General features: G+C 40.5%; 1 pseudogene; it reads right to left on the bottom strand.

The window, feature by feature from the left end:
- Window positions 1–1,980: 1,980 nt before the first annotated feature.
- LOC118652099 lies at window positions 1,981–2,660 on the bottom strand (annotated as a pseudogene).
- Window positions 2,661–16,594: the final 13,934 nt, after the last annotated feature.

Here is a 16,594-nt window from a genome sequence, read left to right as displayed (position 1 = left end):
GCAGGGCTGCAGGGCAAGAGGGACTGGCGGGGGCGGACAGCTGGCAGCCAGGTGCCATCAGAGGCTCATGCCGATGGTTCGCAGGAGTTGAGTGAGGCCAGTAAATGTACTTGCCTGCCATCCACTGGCTATACAGGCTCTTTTTAACCACAGGACCCACCGGGGAGTAGTGCCATCCAATGGGCAGTGAGGCAGGGGCCTGGCTCAGCTGCCCTCAGGGGGGGCCTGGGCAGTGCAGGTCTGTGGGGTATGGCGACCCATCAGAAGCGGAGACTCCTGGTTTCCATCACCAGCCACAGGCCTGGCCGCCTTAAGAGGAAGAGAACCCTGACCGCAGCTGAGGACATGACGTCTGGGGAGAGGCGCAGCCGCTGTATCACAGCTGGTGGCAGGTTCATGCTCCAAGTCCTCTGGTGATGGGTCCTCATGTCCCTAATGTGGTGGTCACAGCAGCCCGCAGCCGGAGAGGCCCACAGCTCACTCTTGGCCATGCCTTGTGGTTCCTCCTTGGCAGACGTTTTCAGTCAGAAATAAAAAGGGTGAATACCTGTGTTGGAAGGCCCCACGATCTGGAGTGGTGTTTTTGTTATGGGACAAGTGTTACTTGAGCCCTAATGCAGTGTCTGCTCGTGCTGACCCCCTCTTCCAGGACGCTGTGAGGTTCCTCATCCTGAAATGGGGGGCAGAGATGTTATCAAGGACCTTTTAAGACCAGAGAAGTCAGTCTAATTGGGTAATATAAATATGCTTTTAGTTGCCTTAGCTTATATCTGAGGCATTTACACAATTCACAAGGACCATCGTGACAGCTTTGTGAGGCTCAGCACCAGGCAGGAGTCAGCCTTCAGTCCTGGTAGCTTTCGTCCTCAGGGGAGACATTTTGGAATGTCCCTGGTCATGCATGATTGCTTTTTAGCAGAAGGCATGGTCCCCAAGAGCTGGGTTTGGCACAGCCCTGTGCCCTGGTGGGCGGGGCGGCGACACCAGCAGGAAGTAGCTCCGCTCTCTCCCCGCCCACCAAAGCCCTTCTGTGGAGTAAAGGGCCTTGCCTGGGCCGCACCCACAAAGGCCCACCCAGTTCCTTCTGGCTTCAGCTCTGTCCATGCAGTTCACAGGAGTCCTGCGCTCAGGAATGCCCACCAGTCCTTTCACGCCTGTCCCAAATCAAAGCCCTGTCATTTTCTCCCATGTGGGTTGAGAACTGGGTCACTGTCAAAGGGATGGGGGCCATCTCCCTGAAGACACAGCCTTTCCCACAGGAATGACCGCAGCTGCCGGCTCTCCTGTACCAGCCTACACCTTCTGACAGGCAGCCTGTGCCTTCTCACAGGTGGGACCGAAGGTTCCCCCAAGGCCGCCGGGACTTTAGTCCACCAGCGGGCTGGCTGAGGGGCTCAGACTGTCCCTTCGGTCTGGAGCGGTCAGATGTCAGCCTCCAACGGGGCTGCTGTGCTCACTGAGGAGGTACCACTTCAGCCTGTCAGGCAGAGGCAGGGCTTGGACCTTCGCATCCACCGGGCTGAAGGTAGAGCCGGATGAGAACACGACACAGGTGCTTGAGGGGCGGGGGGTAGCCCTCCAGCTGCCTCAGGGCGGAGTGAAGGGCCCGGATCTTTTCTGCCAGGCTGCCCACGGGATGGATGTCGAAGTTTTCCGGCAGCTGCAGTTTTGGGGAATTAGTCACCATGAGATCCAGGATGGTCTCGGCTTTGCGCAGGAGGTCCCCGTGGCTCCCGTCCTCAGCGCAGCCTGGGTGGGAGCAGAGCCTGTCGAAGACCACGTGGAAGCCAGACCAGCAGGACGCCCCGTGGAGGAAACAGTTATAGGTGGCTCCGGACTCAAGCAGGAAGCGCAGGAGAGGGAAGTGCACTTGGAAGCTCTTGAGGCAGATGTGCGTGAGCGACTCGTGGGCTGGGCACTCGCTGGGGTCGGCCCCGTGAGCCAGCAGCAGCTGCGTGACTTGGAAGCAGAAGTGGTTGATCATCTGGGCCTCCTTTTTGTCCCCTCCCACCGTCTCCCCGAGCAGGAAGATGATGCAGGTGAACACGGTGTCCCCGTCTTTGGTGGTCGCCTTCATGTTTGCCCCTCCCTCCAGCAGCAGCCGGATGTTCTCGGTGTTGTGGATCTGCACGCCATCCCTGCTGGCCAGAGCGTGGAGCAGAGCAGTCTTCCCATTGACGTCTGCCCCAAGGTTCAGAAGGCGCTGCAGGCAGGGCAGACGCTCCGGCTCCTCCCTGGCCAGGTCCAGGACGCTGTTCTCATGGATCCGGTCCCTACGGTTAATGTCGGCCCCGTGGCGCACCAGCAGCTCCACCATGTCAGGCTGGTTTCTCAGGACAGCGATGTGCAGGGCCGTGTAGTAGGTGACCGGGTCTTCAAAGTTGAGGTTGGCCCCGTTTCACAGGAGAACATCGGCCGCCTGGGTCAGCCCCAGCTCGGCCATCTTCAGCAGCGCATTGCTCACGTCTTCCTGGTAAGTGGGCCTTTCTCTCCAGAAGCTCGGTGAGAACAAGGAGCCGGCTCTCCTCGCTGGGCACCTAGCTGGGCCCCTCCAGCGGCTCCTGGCGCTCGGGGTCCTGGATCCCCAGGGAGCCCAGAATCGCATCCACCAGCGGCTGGTACTCGAAGATGATCCTCCGGAAGCCGTGCAGGAAGGGCATCCCGGCGGCCGCCCCTCCCGCCCAGGGGACCCGAGAGGGTGCGCGGAGCTGGAGCTGCCCTGGGCCTGGCCTCCCTGGTGCCCGTCCAGCCCCCGCACCCGCCGGTCCCGCCGCGGATCCAGCTGCTCCGAATCGGAAGTGACTGACTCAGGAGCAAAGAAAAATTTGCAAAGAGATATATCTGAAAAGTTAGAATCTTTATATTATTTGTAGTTTATTCATATTCCTATTCTCTAGGAAGAAAACATAATTTGGATAAACTTAAGTTGAAAATGTAAAAGTAAATTACTTAGACTATTTTGCTGCACATTCTTTTATGGGAAAAACAAATAAAAATTAAGCTGGCAACAGAGAAGCCAGAAATAGCCCCAAGCTATTATGCGCAATTAATATTTGACAAAGGTGCCGAAACCGGTTTGGCTCAGTGGATAGAGCATCGGCCTGCGGACTGAAAGGTCCCGGGTTCGATTCCAGTCAAGGGCATGTACCTGGGTTGCGGGCACATCCCCAGTGGGGGATGTGCAAGAGACAGCTGATCGATGTTTCTCTCTCATCAATGTTTCTAACTTTCTATCTCTCTCCCTTCCTCTCTGTAAAAAATCAATAAAATATATATAAAAAAAATATTTGACAAAGGAGGGAAAAGCATATAATGGAGTCAAGACAGTCTCTTCAATAAATGGTGCTGGGAAATTTGGTCAGATAGATGCAAAAAAATGAAACTAGATCACCAACTTACACCATACACAAAAATAAACTCAAAATGGTTAAAGGACTTAAATGTAAGACTTGAAACCATAAATACCTTAGAAGACTCCATAGGCAGCAAAATACCAGACATGTCATAGCAATATCTTTACTGATACAGCTCCTAGGACAATGGAAACTAAGGAGAAAATAAACAAATGGGACTATATCAAAATAAAAAGCTTCTGCACAGCAAAAGAAACCATCAGCAAAACAACAAGAAAGCCCACTGGATGGGAGAATATATTTGCCAATGTTATCACCGATAAGGGTTTAATCTCCAGCATTTATAGGGAACTCATACCTTAACAAAAGGAAGATAAACAATCTAATCAAAAAATGGGCAAAGGACCTAAATAGACACTTTTCAAAAGAGGACATTCAGAAGGCTGAGAGACATATGAAAACAAGCTCAAAGTCACTAATCATCCAAGAGATGCAAATCAAAACAAGGCACCATCTCACACCTGTCAGAATGGCTATCATCAACAAATGAACGAAGGACAAGTGCAAGCGAGGATGTGGAGAAACAGGAACCCTCATGCAATGCTGGTAGGAATGCAGACTGGCGCAACCACTGTGGAAAACAATATGGAGTTTCCTCAAAAAGTTAAAATTGGAACTCCCGTTTGACCCAGTGATCCCACTTCTAGGAATATACCCAAAGAAACCAGAAACACCAATCTGAAAGGATACATGCACCCTTATGTTCATAGCAGCACAATTTACAATAGCTAAGATTTGGAAACAGCCTAAGTGCCCATCAGCAAATGAGTGGATTAAAAAACTGTGTCACATCTACACAATGGAATACTATGCTGCTATAAAAAGAAGAAACTTTTACCATTTGCAACAGCATGGGTGGACCTGGAGAGCATTATGCTAAGCGAAATAAGCCAGTCGGAGAAAGATAAATATCACATGATCTCACTCATATGTGGGATATAATGATCAACATAAACTGATGAGCAAAAATGGATCCAGAGACAAGGTGCCACTGAGCAGACCGTCCAACCTCAGGGAAAAGGCAGGGGAAGTAGGGGAGTGTTAGAGATCAACCAAAGGACTTGTATGCATGACCAATGGACACAGATACTGGGGCGGCGGGGGCTTGCCCTTGATGGTTGGAGTGGCTAGGGAGTCAATCGGGAAAGAAGGAGACATGTAAGACTTTAAACAATAAAAAAAAAAAAGCTGCAGATATCAGGATTTTGTTAACTGGCTACTATAGGTTAACAATTGGTAAAATAAAGTCAATATACAGAAAGCTATCTTTCAAATATATTTAGTAGTACAAGACTATCAGTATGGCTTTAATAAAAATTCCATAGCAGAAAGATGTTATGGTTGAATTTTAGCCCCTAAATAAAACCTGTGTTAGAGCTGAACTATGCAACTCCTCTGAGATGTTACCCTCCACCTTTTGTACCTATCCCTTCAGAACCTGGCCTAGTGTATTTTCTAGTCAATCAGGAATGAGACTTAATTGAGTAAATTAAGATGCATTGTGATATGTGTTTAACTTGATTCACCTGCTCTTTCAGATTCTGAATTAAAATCTACCAATGTTAATGCAACATTTTCCCCATAGAATCATCATGCATTAATAATAATTGATAAACATTTACTGTTAGGTGCCGGAGTCCATTCATTGTCTTCACTAGCTGAGTTTAGACAGAGACCCCCAAAAGCTAGTAACCTTTGAAGTCCTAGCAAAGGTCAGGACTGTGCACCACCCAGTTAATCTAGGAACCACCCAGTTAATTTAGGTAATAATAGTTGAAGCATCATCCCCACCTTAGTTCACTTAATTCCTTAGATACTTATGTAGATCCTTGTTGATTATTGTTGATCAGATACTCTGCCTATTCCTGGAAATCATCTATTGATGAGCTAATCAGATACTTTGTCTATTCCTGGAAATTGTCTGCTGATCTGTGTGTCATTGAAACCTCCTTACCCTAAGGGCTACTCCAGATCAATAAAAGATTGGAGCGGCCTGAGCACGGGTGGAAGTCCTTCGGGACTTGCCCGCCTGGTCCCCCAATATTGCAAAATTATCTCATGTCTTTTTCTCTCATTTGTTGTGCGGCTCCTCTTTCAGATACCGAACCCTACTCCATGCAGAATGTGGAGGGAGTGTTACTCGACAGTTAGGTGTATCTTATTTTCTTGTTTTTGGGAAATTCAATATTTCATATACTCAAACTCCCAGTCTAGCAAAGTGGCCAATGAAAACCACTTTTGAACACTCTTTTTAAGTGGAAACTAGTTTGTAAGCATTACGTGTCTTGAAATAACAGTTTCCTGGATCTCAATTAATATCTACTTTCTCAGTTCCTTTGCCAGCTCATTGACCTCTGTCAAGAAGTTAAACAAAAAATAATCTCAATATTTATCTAGAAACTTTTCTTTTTTTACTTTACATTCTCAACCTAGGCAATGTTATCAACTAGCATGGTTGTGATTATTTGGTGTATTTTGACAAATCCCAAATTAATATATCCCCCCCAAAATTCCATTATGAGCATCAGGCTCTTACATAGAAGTATCTATTAAACATCTTTGCCTAGATATCTCAAAAGTATCTTACTCTCAACTTTGTCTAAAGTTCAAAAATATTAATGTAAATATACTCTATGCATTCCTTCAGGTGTGGGGATCATCTGGTCATGGGCTAAGGACCCAAAATAATTTCGTGAGGCCCTGCCAAGGCATTAGGGGTGAGTTCATTAAACTTTTGACAAAATGTAGCTGGCTAATTTTTAAGTTGGTAATTTTATATGGACTGAGAATGATGTTATAAATATCCAAATGGCCCTGGCAGAATAAAGATTCTTATCCTTGTAACCCTCCCATCTTGTAGCTGCTATGGAAGAATCTGAAGCAGACTACTTTTTTCTTGGGGCTTATTTAAATTAAAATAAGGGGAAAAGAGTCCAACCAATATGGCTCAATTGGTTGAGCATCGTCCCATGCACCAAGAGGTTACCTGTTTGTTTCTTAATCAGGGCACATGCCCTGGGTTGCAGGCTCAATCCCCAGTAGGGCATGTGCAAGAGACAACCAATTATTTCTCTCTCATTGATGTTTCTGTCTCTGTCTCTCTCTCTCTCTCTTTCTTCTTGTCCCTTCCTCTCTCTCTAAAAATCAATAAAAATATTTAATTTTTTTAAATTAAAAGAAAAGGGAGGAAGAGCAAGACCAGAAATAAAGGTTGGCAGTAAAGATTATTTTACATTGTGTAACAGATGTAAGAGAATTAGGGGTGGTGGAGACAGAGGACACAAAAATACACAGACCCATTTTTGGGATAAAATATTATTTGGAACTCAATAATGAGTTTGAGAAAGGTTTGGGGGTAGTGACAACTATTTCTGTGGAGGATATAATGTGTGGCACAAATCTCAGTAAAAGAGATATTTGTGTGTTTTCCTGGACATTATAAAAGCATGCTTCTCCATTAAATTAAAAGTTGAATTTTCTTTACATTATTTTTAGAAAGTGTTCTCTCTTCAAATCCATAGTTTATAGGGATGATTATATATTTGAATCACATGCTCTATTAGTTATGCTCTATTTTAAATTCATATAAAAGAAAAAATAGCAATATCAAAAGAAGTCAGGATAAGGGGATCTGGAGTTAAAGCTCAGAGCAGATAAACATTTAATTCTCTGTTATGAAAAAATAAGTCCAGAGGTATGCAGTCTTAAACTGTTTTTGGAAAATCTAGATATATCAAGGATTGGATTGAGGCTGCTTCTTCCTTCCTCTTCTACCATACTAACAGTAACTGTAACTCCAGCCACAATAACCTCATTTCAGACAAAAGGAAGGGATAGAGCTGACATGCACCTTCCCTTTTAGATAACCCTATTAGAAGTCCTATTCAAAATTTATGATATCATTTCATTGGAAAAATCTATTCAACATGACCACACTTCTGCAAGTAAAATTGAAGCACCTAGTCTTATTCTAGGAGGAAAGATGCTCACCTAAGAATTAGGGTTCAGTTTCTAAGGAAAGAGCTAACAGATCTTTAGTGGATAACAGGTTGATTCTGCTACATATTCGCAAACCTGAATCATTATCTCTCCTATTCTCAAAGTGACTTTTCTAACTTTGGTTCCTATCTTAAGAAACTACGCAATTGCTCAAGACAAAATCCCAGGAATTATCACTGGTTAACTTTGTATTATCCATCTTCATCACTTCTATATCCAATTAAGCAGTATAACTTATTCAATATCTCTCTTCATATTCCTTCTTCATTATAACCATTAACTCTAGGTTATAATACCTATTCTCTCATCTAAATTTAGAATGTAAGCCTTGAAATTGAATTTTGTGTTTGTGGATTTAGCCTTTCTCTCTCCATGCTCAAATACATCGTGAATACCACAGACTTTGTGCCTTTATATAAAGCAAATCTGATCATTTTGCTGCCCATATAAAATTACTCAGGGACATCTCATCGTTTTAAGATAGAGCTCCAAACCATAAAATGCACTAGATAGTCTTGCATAGTATAAAACTCATTGTTTTAGTTAATATGTTGCTCTGTAACAATTATCTTTCAAATATGCATAATTTCTTTTCTTTTTCTTGACTTACTATAATGCAAAGGTTTTAACATGGATGTTGAGTAAAACTGATAAAATTGGAAATCTTGTTTACAAATCAAGGTGAGAAGAAACTTTGGAAGAAGAGGTGGAGGGAGAGGAGGAAGAAAACGAGTAGGCTCAATTCACCACCTTAAAATATTCTCATCTCTCTCAGTATTTGAAAATTGCTTTTGAGAAACTATTTAGGAGATATTAAAAATGGCAGTGGAGTAATTGGATGCTGTATGAACATGCTCCCAGGACCAAACTAGAATTACAACTAAAATACAGAAAAACTTCCTGAATAATCAACAGAATACTTGCTGGAGAGAATCCTGATAACCAAGGACAGAAAGTGGAGACCTCATAGAGACTGGTAGGAGGGGCAGAGGCCCTATTGGAAAACATCTTGCCCCATGGTACAGAGTTTCTGAGGCCCAATAAGAGACTGAGAATAACAGCTTACAAGCAGAAGCAATGGCCCACCCTGTTGAAAAAACTCTCACCTCACTTGTAGACAATTGCTTGAGGGTTATTAAAGACTAAATCCAATCAGTCTGCCAAATGAGGTGATCTCTGGAGGCTTTGAGACTTTGCCTGACCTAATTAGTCAGAAACAGCATTTGACACCTTCCTGCACTAGAAATTAGAGGCATAACAGATCTACCTAATACACAGTCACAAACCCAAGCAGGCAGCCAAAATGAGGAGACAAAGAAACTACCCCCAAATGAAAGAACAAGAAAATTCTCCAGAAGAAGAGATAAATGAAATGGAGATAAATTTATCTTATGACAGAAATGCTAAATGGACTGGTGTAAAAAGAAGAAATGAAAAGGGAAGAAGAAACACAGGCACAAAAATAAAAATGGCTACAAGCTAGTACTTATCAATAATAACTTTAAATGTAAATGGACTAAGTGCTCCAATCAAAAGACATCAAGTTGCTGAATGGATAAAAAAAACATGATCCATATATATGCTGTCTAAAAGAGACCCACCTCATAACAAGGGACTCACACAGACTGAAAGTGAAGGAACGAAAAAATATCTTTCAGGAAAAGGGAGGTGAAAAAAAACACACAAAAAACTGGGGTAGCAATACTTATATCTGACAAAATAAACCTCAAAGTGAAGGCCATAACAAGAGATATGAAAGGCTGCTTCATAATAATAAAGGGATCAATATAACAAGAGGATATAACCCTGATAAACATATATGCACCCAATGCAGGAGCACCAAAATACAAAAACAAACAAACAAAAAACTCCTGGAAAATATCAAGGGAGATATCAACAACAATACAATCATAGTAGGAGACTTTAATACCCCTTTGACATCACTGGATGAATTCTCTAGAAAAAAATCAACAAAGATACAGCAATCCTAAATGACTCACTACATAAGATGGACTTAATTGACATCTTCAGAACACTTCACCCCATGCCATGAAATATACAGTCATCTCAAGTGCACATGGGACATTTTCAAAAACAGACCACATAATGGGTCACAGGAAGGGTCTCTCCAAATTCAAGAATACTGAAATCATATCAAGCATATTCTCAAACAACAATGGCATAATAATATAAATAAAATACAATAAACACAACAAAAAATTCAAACACTTAGAAGCTGAATAGTATGCTATTAAGCAATGACTAGGTTACCAAAGAGATCAAAGAAGAAATTAAAAACATCCTGGAAATGAATGGCAATGAAAATATAACAATCCAAAATCTACGGGACACAATGAAAGCAGTCCTGAGAGGGAAGTTTATAGCTCCACAGACCTACCTCAAAAAAAGAAACAAACAAACAAAACAAAACAAAACAAAACAAGAAAAAATTGTAGTAAATAATCTTCTCTACAACTTAAAGAAATAGAAAAAGAGCAACAGTAAAAGCCCAGGGTGAGCACACGGAAGGAGATAATAAAGATCAGAACAGAAATAAATAACACAGAGACCAATAAATAAGTAAATAAAACAAAACACAACACACACATAAACACAAAGGATGAATGAAACCAAGAGCTAGGTCTTTGAAAGGATAAACAAGATTGATGAATCTCTAGTCAGGCTCACAAAGAAGCAAAGTGAGAGGACCCAAGTAAACAAAATCAGAAATGAAAGAGGTGAAATAACAAAAGACTCCACAGAAATAAAAGGATTGTTAAAAATCACTATGAAAAACTCTATTCCAACAAACTAGACAACCTGGAGGTAAAGGACATATTCCTAGAAAAATACAACCTCCCCAAACTCAATCAGGAAGAATCTACAAATCTCAATAGGCAATAACAATGGAAGAAATTGAAGCAGTCATCAAAAACCTTCCAGTAAACAAAAGCCCTGTGCCAGATAGCTTCACAGAGGTGTTATACCAAACATTCAAGGAAGAACTAAAGCCTATCCTCCTCAGACTATTCCAAAAAAAATTCAAGAGGAAGGAACACTTCCGAGCTCATTCTATGAATCATCCTAATACCAAAACCAGATAAAAACACGACAAAGAAAGAGAATTACAGACCAATATCCTTCATGAACATAGATGCCAAAATCCTCAAAACAATTCTAGAAAATCAGATCTAGCATTACATCAGAAAGTTCATTCACCATGACCAATAAGGATTTAGCCCGAGGATGCAAGGATGGTACAATATCCGCAAATCAATAAACATGATACATCACATAAACAAATTGAGAGATAAAATTCACATAGGCATATCGTTGACGCAGAAAAAGCATTTGACAAAATCCAACATGTTTATTTGATAAAAACCCTCAGCAAAATTGGAACAGAGGGATCATACCTCAACATAATAAAAGCCTTATATGACAAAGCTACAGCCAACATCATACTCAATGGGCAAAAACTAAAACCATTTCATCTTAGAACAGGAATGAGAAAGGGATGTACACTTTCACCACTCCTGTACAGTATAGTACTGGAAGTGCTAGCCAGAGCAATTAGAAAGGAGAAAGAAATAAAAGGTATCCAAATAGAAAAGAAAACATAAAACTGTAATTATTGGCATATGGCATGATCCTGTACATTGAAAACCCTAAAGACTCTATCAAAATATTCTTAGAATTAATAACAATTTTGCAATGTAGCAGGATAACAATTAACAACAAGAAATCAGTGGCATTTCTATACATTAATAGTGAACTTACAGAAAGAGAGACTAAAAAAATCAACCTCGTTTACTATCACACCAAAAACATTAAGATACCTAGGAATAAACTTAGCTACGGAGGTAAAAGACCTGTACTCGGAAAACAACAAGACACTTAGAAAAGAGCTAGAGGAAGACATAAACACATGGAAGAACATACCATGTTCATGGATTGGTAGAATCAACATCATTAAAATGTTCATACTACCCAAAGCAATCTATAGACTCAATGCACTCCCCATTAAAATACCAATGGCATATTTCACAGACCTAGAACAAACTTTCCAAAAATTCATCTGGAATAAAAAAAGACCCTGAATAGCTGCAGCAATCCTGAGAAAGAACAAAGTAGGAGGGATCTCAGAACCGGATAGCAAGCTGTATTATAAAGACACTGTTCTCAAAACTGCCAGGTACTGGCACAAGACCAGATATATAGATCAATGGAAAAGAATAGAGAACCCAGATCGACCCAACCACTATGCTCAATTAATATTTGACAAAGGAGGCATGCACATACAATGGAGTCAAGACAGTCTTTTCAATGAATGGTGTTGGAAAATTGGACAGATACATGCAAAAAAAATGAAACTAGACCCCCAACTTACACCATACACAAAAATAAACTCAAAATGGATAAAGGACTTAGACATAAGATGGAAAACCATAAAAATTTTAAATGAATCCACAGGCAGCATAATCTACAGAGAAAATAAACAAATGGGACTATATAAAAATAAAAAGCTTTTGTACAGCAAAAGAAACCATCAACAAAACAACAAAAAAGCTCACTGCATGGGAGAACTTATTTGCCAATGTTATCACCTATAAGGGTTTAATCTCCAACATTTACAGGGAACTCATACAACTTAACAAAGGAAGATAAATAACCCAATCAAAAATTGGACAACGGACCTAAATAGATATTTTTTGAAAGAAGACAGAAGAAAGGTCAAGAGACATATGAAAACATGCTCAAAGTCACTAATCATCTGAGAGATGCAAATCAAAATGACAATGCGGTACCATCTCACACCTGTCAGAATGGCTATAATGAACAAATCAACAAATGACAAGTGCTGGCTAGGATGTGGAGAAAAGGAAGCCTTGTTCACTGCTGGTGGGAATGCAGACTGGTGCATCCACTGTGCAGAACAGTATGGGCTTCCTCAAAAAACTAAAAATGGAACTTCCATTTGATCCAGTGATCCCACTTCTAGGAATATATCCCAAGAAACTAGAAACACCAATCAGAAAGGATATATGCACCCCTATGTTCATAGCAGCACAATTCACCATAGCTAAGATTTGGAAACAGCCTAAGTGCCCATCAGCAGATGAGTGGATTAAAAAACTGGTACATCTACACAATGAAATACTATGCTGCAGTAAAAAAGAAGGGATTCTTACCATTTGCGACAGCATGGATGGAACTGGAGAGCATTATGCTAAGTGAAATAAGCCAGTCAGAGAAAGATAAATATCACATAATCTCACTCATTTGTGGATTATCATGAACAACATAAACTGATGAACAAAATCAGATCCAGAAACAGAGAAGCATTGATCAGACTGTTAAACCTCAGAAGGAAGGTAGGGGGTGGGTTAGGGGGAGAGATCAACCAAAGATCTTGTATGCACACATATAAACATAACCTATGGACACAGACACCTTGAGGTTGAGTGCATGAGTGGGGATTTGGGGCACAATGGGGGGATAAGGACATATATGTAATACCTTAATCAATAAAGAAAAATAATTAAAAAGACAAATGATGGCCTATGAAAAAGGAATTTATCTGATATAGAGTTCAGAATAATGATGATAAAGATGCTCAACAACATGAGAAAAGATATACTAGTAGTAACTGTGAAATCAGAAATAAAGAATGACATAGCACAAGTAAATAACACATTGGATGGAATACACAGCAGGTTAGAGGAAGCTGAGGATCAAATCAGTGAATTAGAAGACAGGGTTGAAAAATTTCTCAGAGAACCAAAAAGAAAAAGAAAAACAATGAAAAAACAAGAGGACAGCTTAATGGAGTTGTGGGACAACTTGAAATGTAACAATATATGAACATGAAGTGTGCCTGAAGAGGAAGATAGGGAGAAAGAAATAGAGAATGTGGTTGAAGAAATAATGACAAAAAACTTCCCCAACTTGGTGAAGGAAAAAAGTCACATAAGTTCAGGAGACACAGACTCCCAAGTAGGAAGAACACAAAAAGGCCCATGCCAAGACACATCCTAATTAAAATGTCAAAAATTAAAGACAAAGAGAAAATCATAAAGGCAGTAAGAGAAAAGCAAACTGTTATCTACAGCTCCCATAAGGCTGACACCTAATTTCTCATCAGAAACTCTACAGGCCAGAAGGGAATGGCACGAAATCCTCAAGGTAATGGAAAGAAAGTATCTGAAACCAAGAGTACTATACCCAGCAAGGTTATCATTCAAAATAGGAAATGAAATAAAGAGCTTCCAAGAAAAAAAAAAAGGCTAAAGGAGAAAATTACCACCAAGCCAGCATTACAAGAAATGCTAAAGGAACTGCTGTAATGAGAAGAAGAAATACAGAGAGAAACCTAGGCACACAGAATTAAAATGACAATAAATAAGTACCTATCAATAATAACTTTAAATGTAAATGGATTAAATACTCTAATAAAAAGACATAGGGTAGCTGAATGGATACAAAATCATGACCCAACTCTTTGCAGTCTACAAGAGACCCACCTAAGTACAAAAGATTTACACAGGATGAGATTGAATTGATGGTAAAATAATTTCCCATGCAAATGGGGAAAAAAAGCTGGAGTAACAATACTCATATCTGACAAACTAGACTTCAAAATAAAGACTATTGCAAGAGACAAAAATGGTCCCTACATAATACTGAAGAGATCTATCCTTGGTAAATATATATGCACCCAAAAGAGGAGCACCTAAATATAAAAATCTTGTAGAGACTTTAAGGGAGAGATCAACAATACAGTCATAATAGGGGTCTTTAACACCCCGCTGACTTCACTTGGTTGATCTCCCAAAATTAACAAGAAAACAGTGACTCTAAATGAAACAAAAAATTAACAAGGAAACAGTGACTCTAGATAAAACACTGGACATATGGATTTAATTTACACTTATAGAACATTTCAGCCCAAAGATGCAAAATACACATTCTTCTCAAGTGCACATGGATCATTCACAAAGATAAACCACATGTTAGGACACAAAACAAGTCTCTAAAAGTTCAAGAAGATTGAAATCATATCAAGGATCTTTTTAGATCACAGTGGAATGAAATTAGAAATCAACTACAGTAAAAAAAAAAATCAAAACAAAACAAAACAAAAACTACCCCAAAACATTCAAACACATGGAGGCTAAATAACATGCTATTAAATCAAGAAAGGGTTACCAAAGACATCAAGAAAAAAATAACTTCTGGACACACCACCACCCACAATCTCTGGGACACAGCAAAAGCAGTCCTGAGAGGGAAGTTCATACCACTACCGGCTTACCTCAAACAAACAAACAAACAAAACAAGAGCAATTAAGAAAACTATTTAACTCTACAACTTAAAAAGCTAGAAAGAGAAAAAATAAGAAAAGCCTAGAGTAAATAGAAGAAAAGAAATAATAAATACTAGAGCAGAACTAATTGACATAAAGACTAAAAAATCTATACAAAAAAAAATCAATGAAACCAAGAGCTTGGAAAAATATATGATTGATTACGGAAGATGGCAGCGATATAGGCAGATGCGTCCCAGGTTGTGTCCTGGAGCAAATGGAGTGAGCAGCTGAAACTAATAACACCCACCCTGAATTGGCGAAATTACTCAGCTGGTGAGACGGTTTGCAGCCGGGAAGGGCAGAACTCCCCTGGAAAGCAGATCCAAACAACAGCAGCCTCCTGAGCACCACACCCTCTGTCTGAGGAACAGCAGCTGTACGTGAAGCCTCCCCCCACCAGCCAGAAGAGCCACCACAGCTGTGAACAGCACCCACCAGAGGAGCTGCTGCCAACTGAGGAGCAGCTGCTACCGCAACCACCTGAGGAGCAACCACAGCCCAAGGAGCCACTGCCACCCAGGGAGCAGCCACTGAAAGACTCAACGTCTAGATATGTCAGTGAGATCAAACATGGGTAGACAAAGAAACCCCCAATGAAACCAAGAGCTTGTTCTTTGGAAGGATAAACAAGATTGATGAACTATTATCCATACTCATCAAGAAACAAAGAGAGAGGACCCAAATAAATAAAATCAGAAATGAAAGTGGAGAAGTAATCACTGACATCACAGAAATACAAAGGATTGTTGAAAAATACTATGAACAACTATTTGCCAATGAGCTGGACAACTTGGATAAAATGGAAAAGTTCCTAGAAATATACAATCTCCCAAAACTGAATCAGAGAGAATCATAAAACCTGAATAGGCCAATAAAAACTGATGAAATACAGCAATAATAAAATTTTAAAAATCTCCCAGCAAATAAAAGCCTGGGTCCGGACAGCTTCACAAAGGAGTTTAACAAACATTCAAAAGAGAACATCTCTACTCCTCAAACTATTCCAAACAATCCTATAGGAAGGAATACTTCCAAGCTCTTTTTATGAGTCCAGCATTAACCTAATTCCTAAACCATATAAAGGCACTACAAAGAAACAGAATGGCAGGCAAGTTTCCATGATGAATATAGACTTGAATTATGCATTATGCTAACTGAAATAAGTCAGATGGAGAAAGATAAATATCACCTAACCTCATTTGTGGAATACAGTATAATGAACAACACAAACTGATGAAGAAAAGCAGATCCAGAAACAAAGAACCATTGATCAGACCATCAAAACTCAGAGGGAAGGCAGGGGAGGGTGGGGGGAAGGGAGAGAGATCAACCAGAGGACTTGTATGCATACATATAAGCATAACCAATGGACACAGACACTAGACGGGTGAAGGCATGAGCAGGGGGGTGGGGGGCAATGGGGAGATAAGGACTAATATGTAATACCTTAATCAATAAAGAAAAAAAAGAAAATCCTCAACAAAATATTAGCAAATCAGATCCAGCAATGTATTAAAAAGATTTACACCATGAACAATTGCGATTTATTCCAGGGATACAAGTCTGGTACAATACTGGTGAATCAATAAATGTGATATATCACATAAACAAATTGAAATATAAAAATCACATGATCATGTCAATATAGGCAGATAAGGAATTTGACAAAATCCAACATTCATTCATATATATATATATATATATATATATATATATATATATTCAATTTTTTTATTGATTAAGGTATTACATATGTGTCTTTTACCCCATTGCCCCAACCGCCCACTCATGCCCTCAGCCCCCTGTTGTCTG

The sequence above is a fragment of the Myotis myotis genome, unplaced genomic scaffold (genome assembly GCF_014108235.1).
Source record: "Myotis myotis isolate mMyoMyo1 unplaced genomic scaffold, mMyoMyo1.p scaffold_m19_p_3, whole genome shotgun sequence".
Taxonomy (NCBI): domain Eukaryota; kingdom Metazoa; phylum Chordata; class Mammalia; order Chiroptera; family Vespertilionidae; genus Myotis; species Myotis myotis.
Note: the sequence above shows the minus strand (reverse complement) of the source record. Positions and strands in the feature narration are given on the sequence as shown.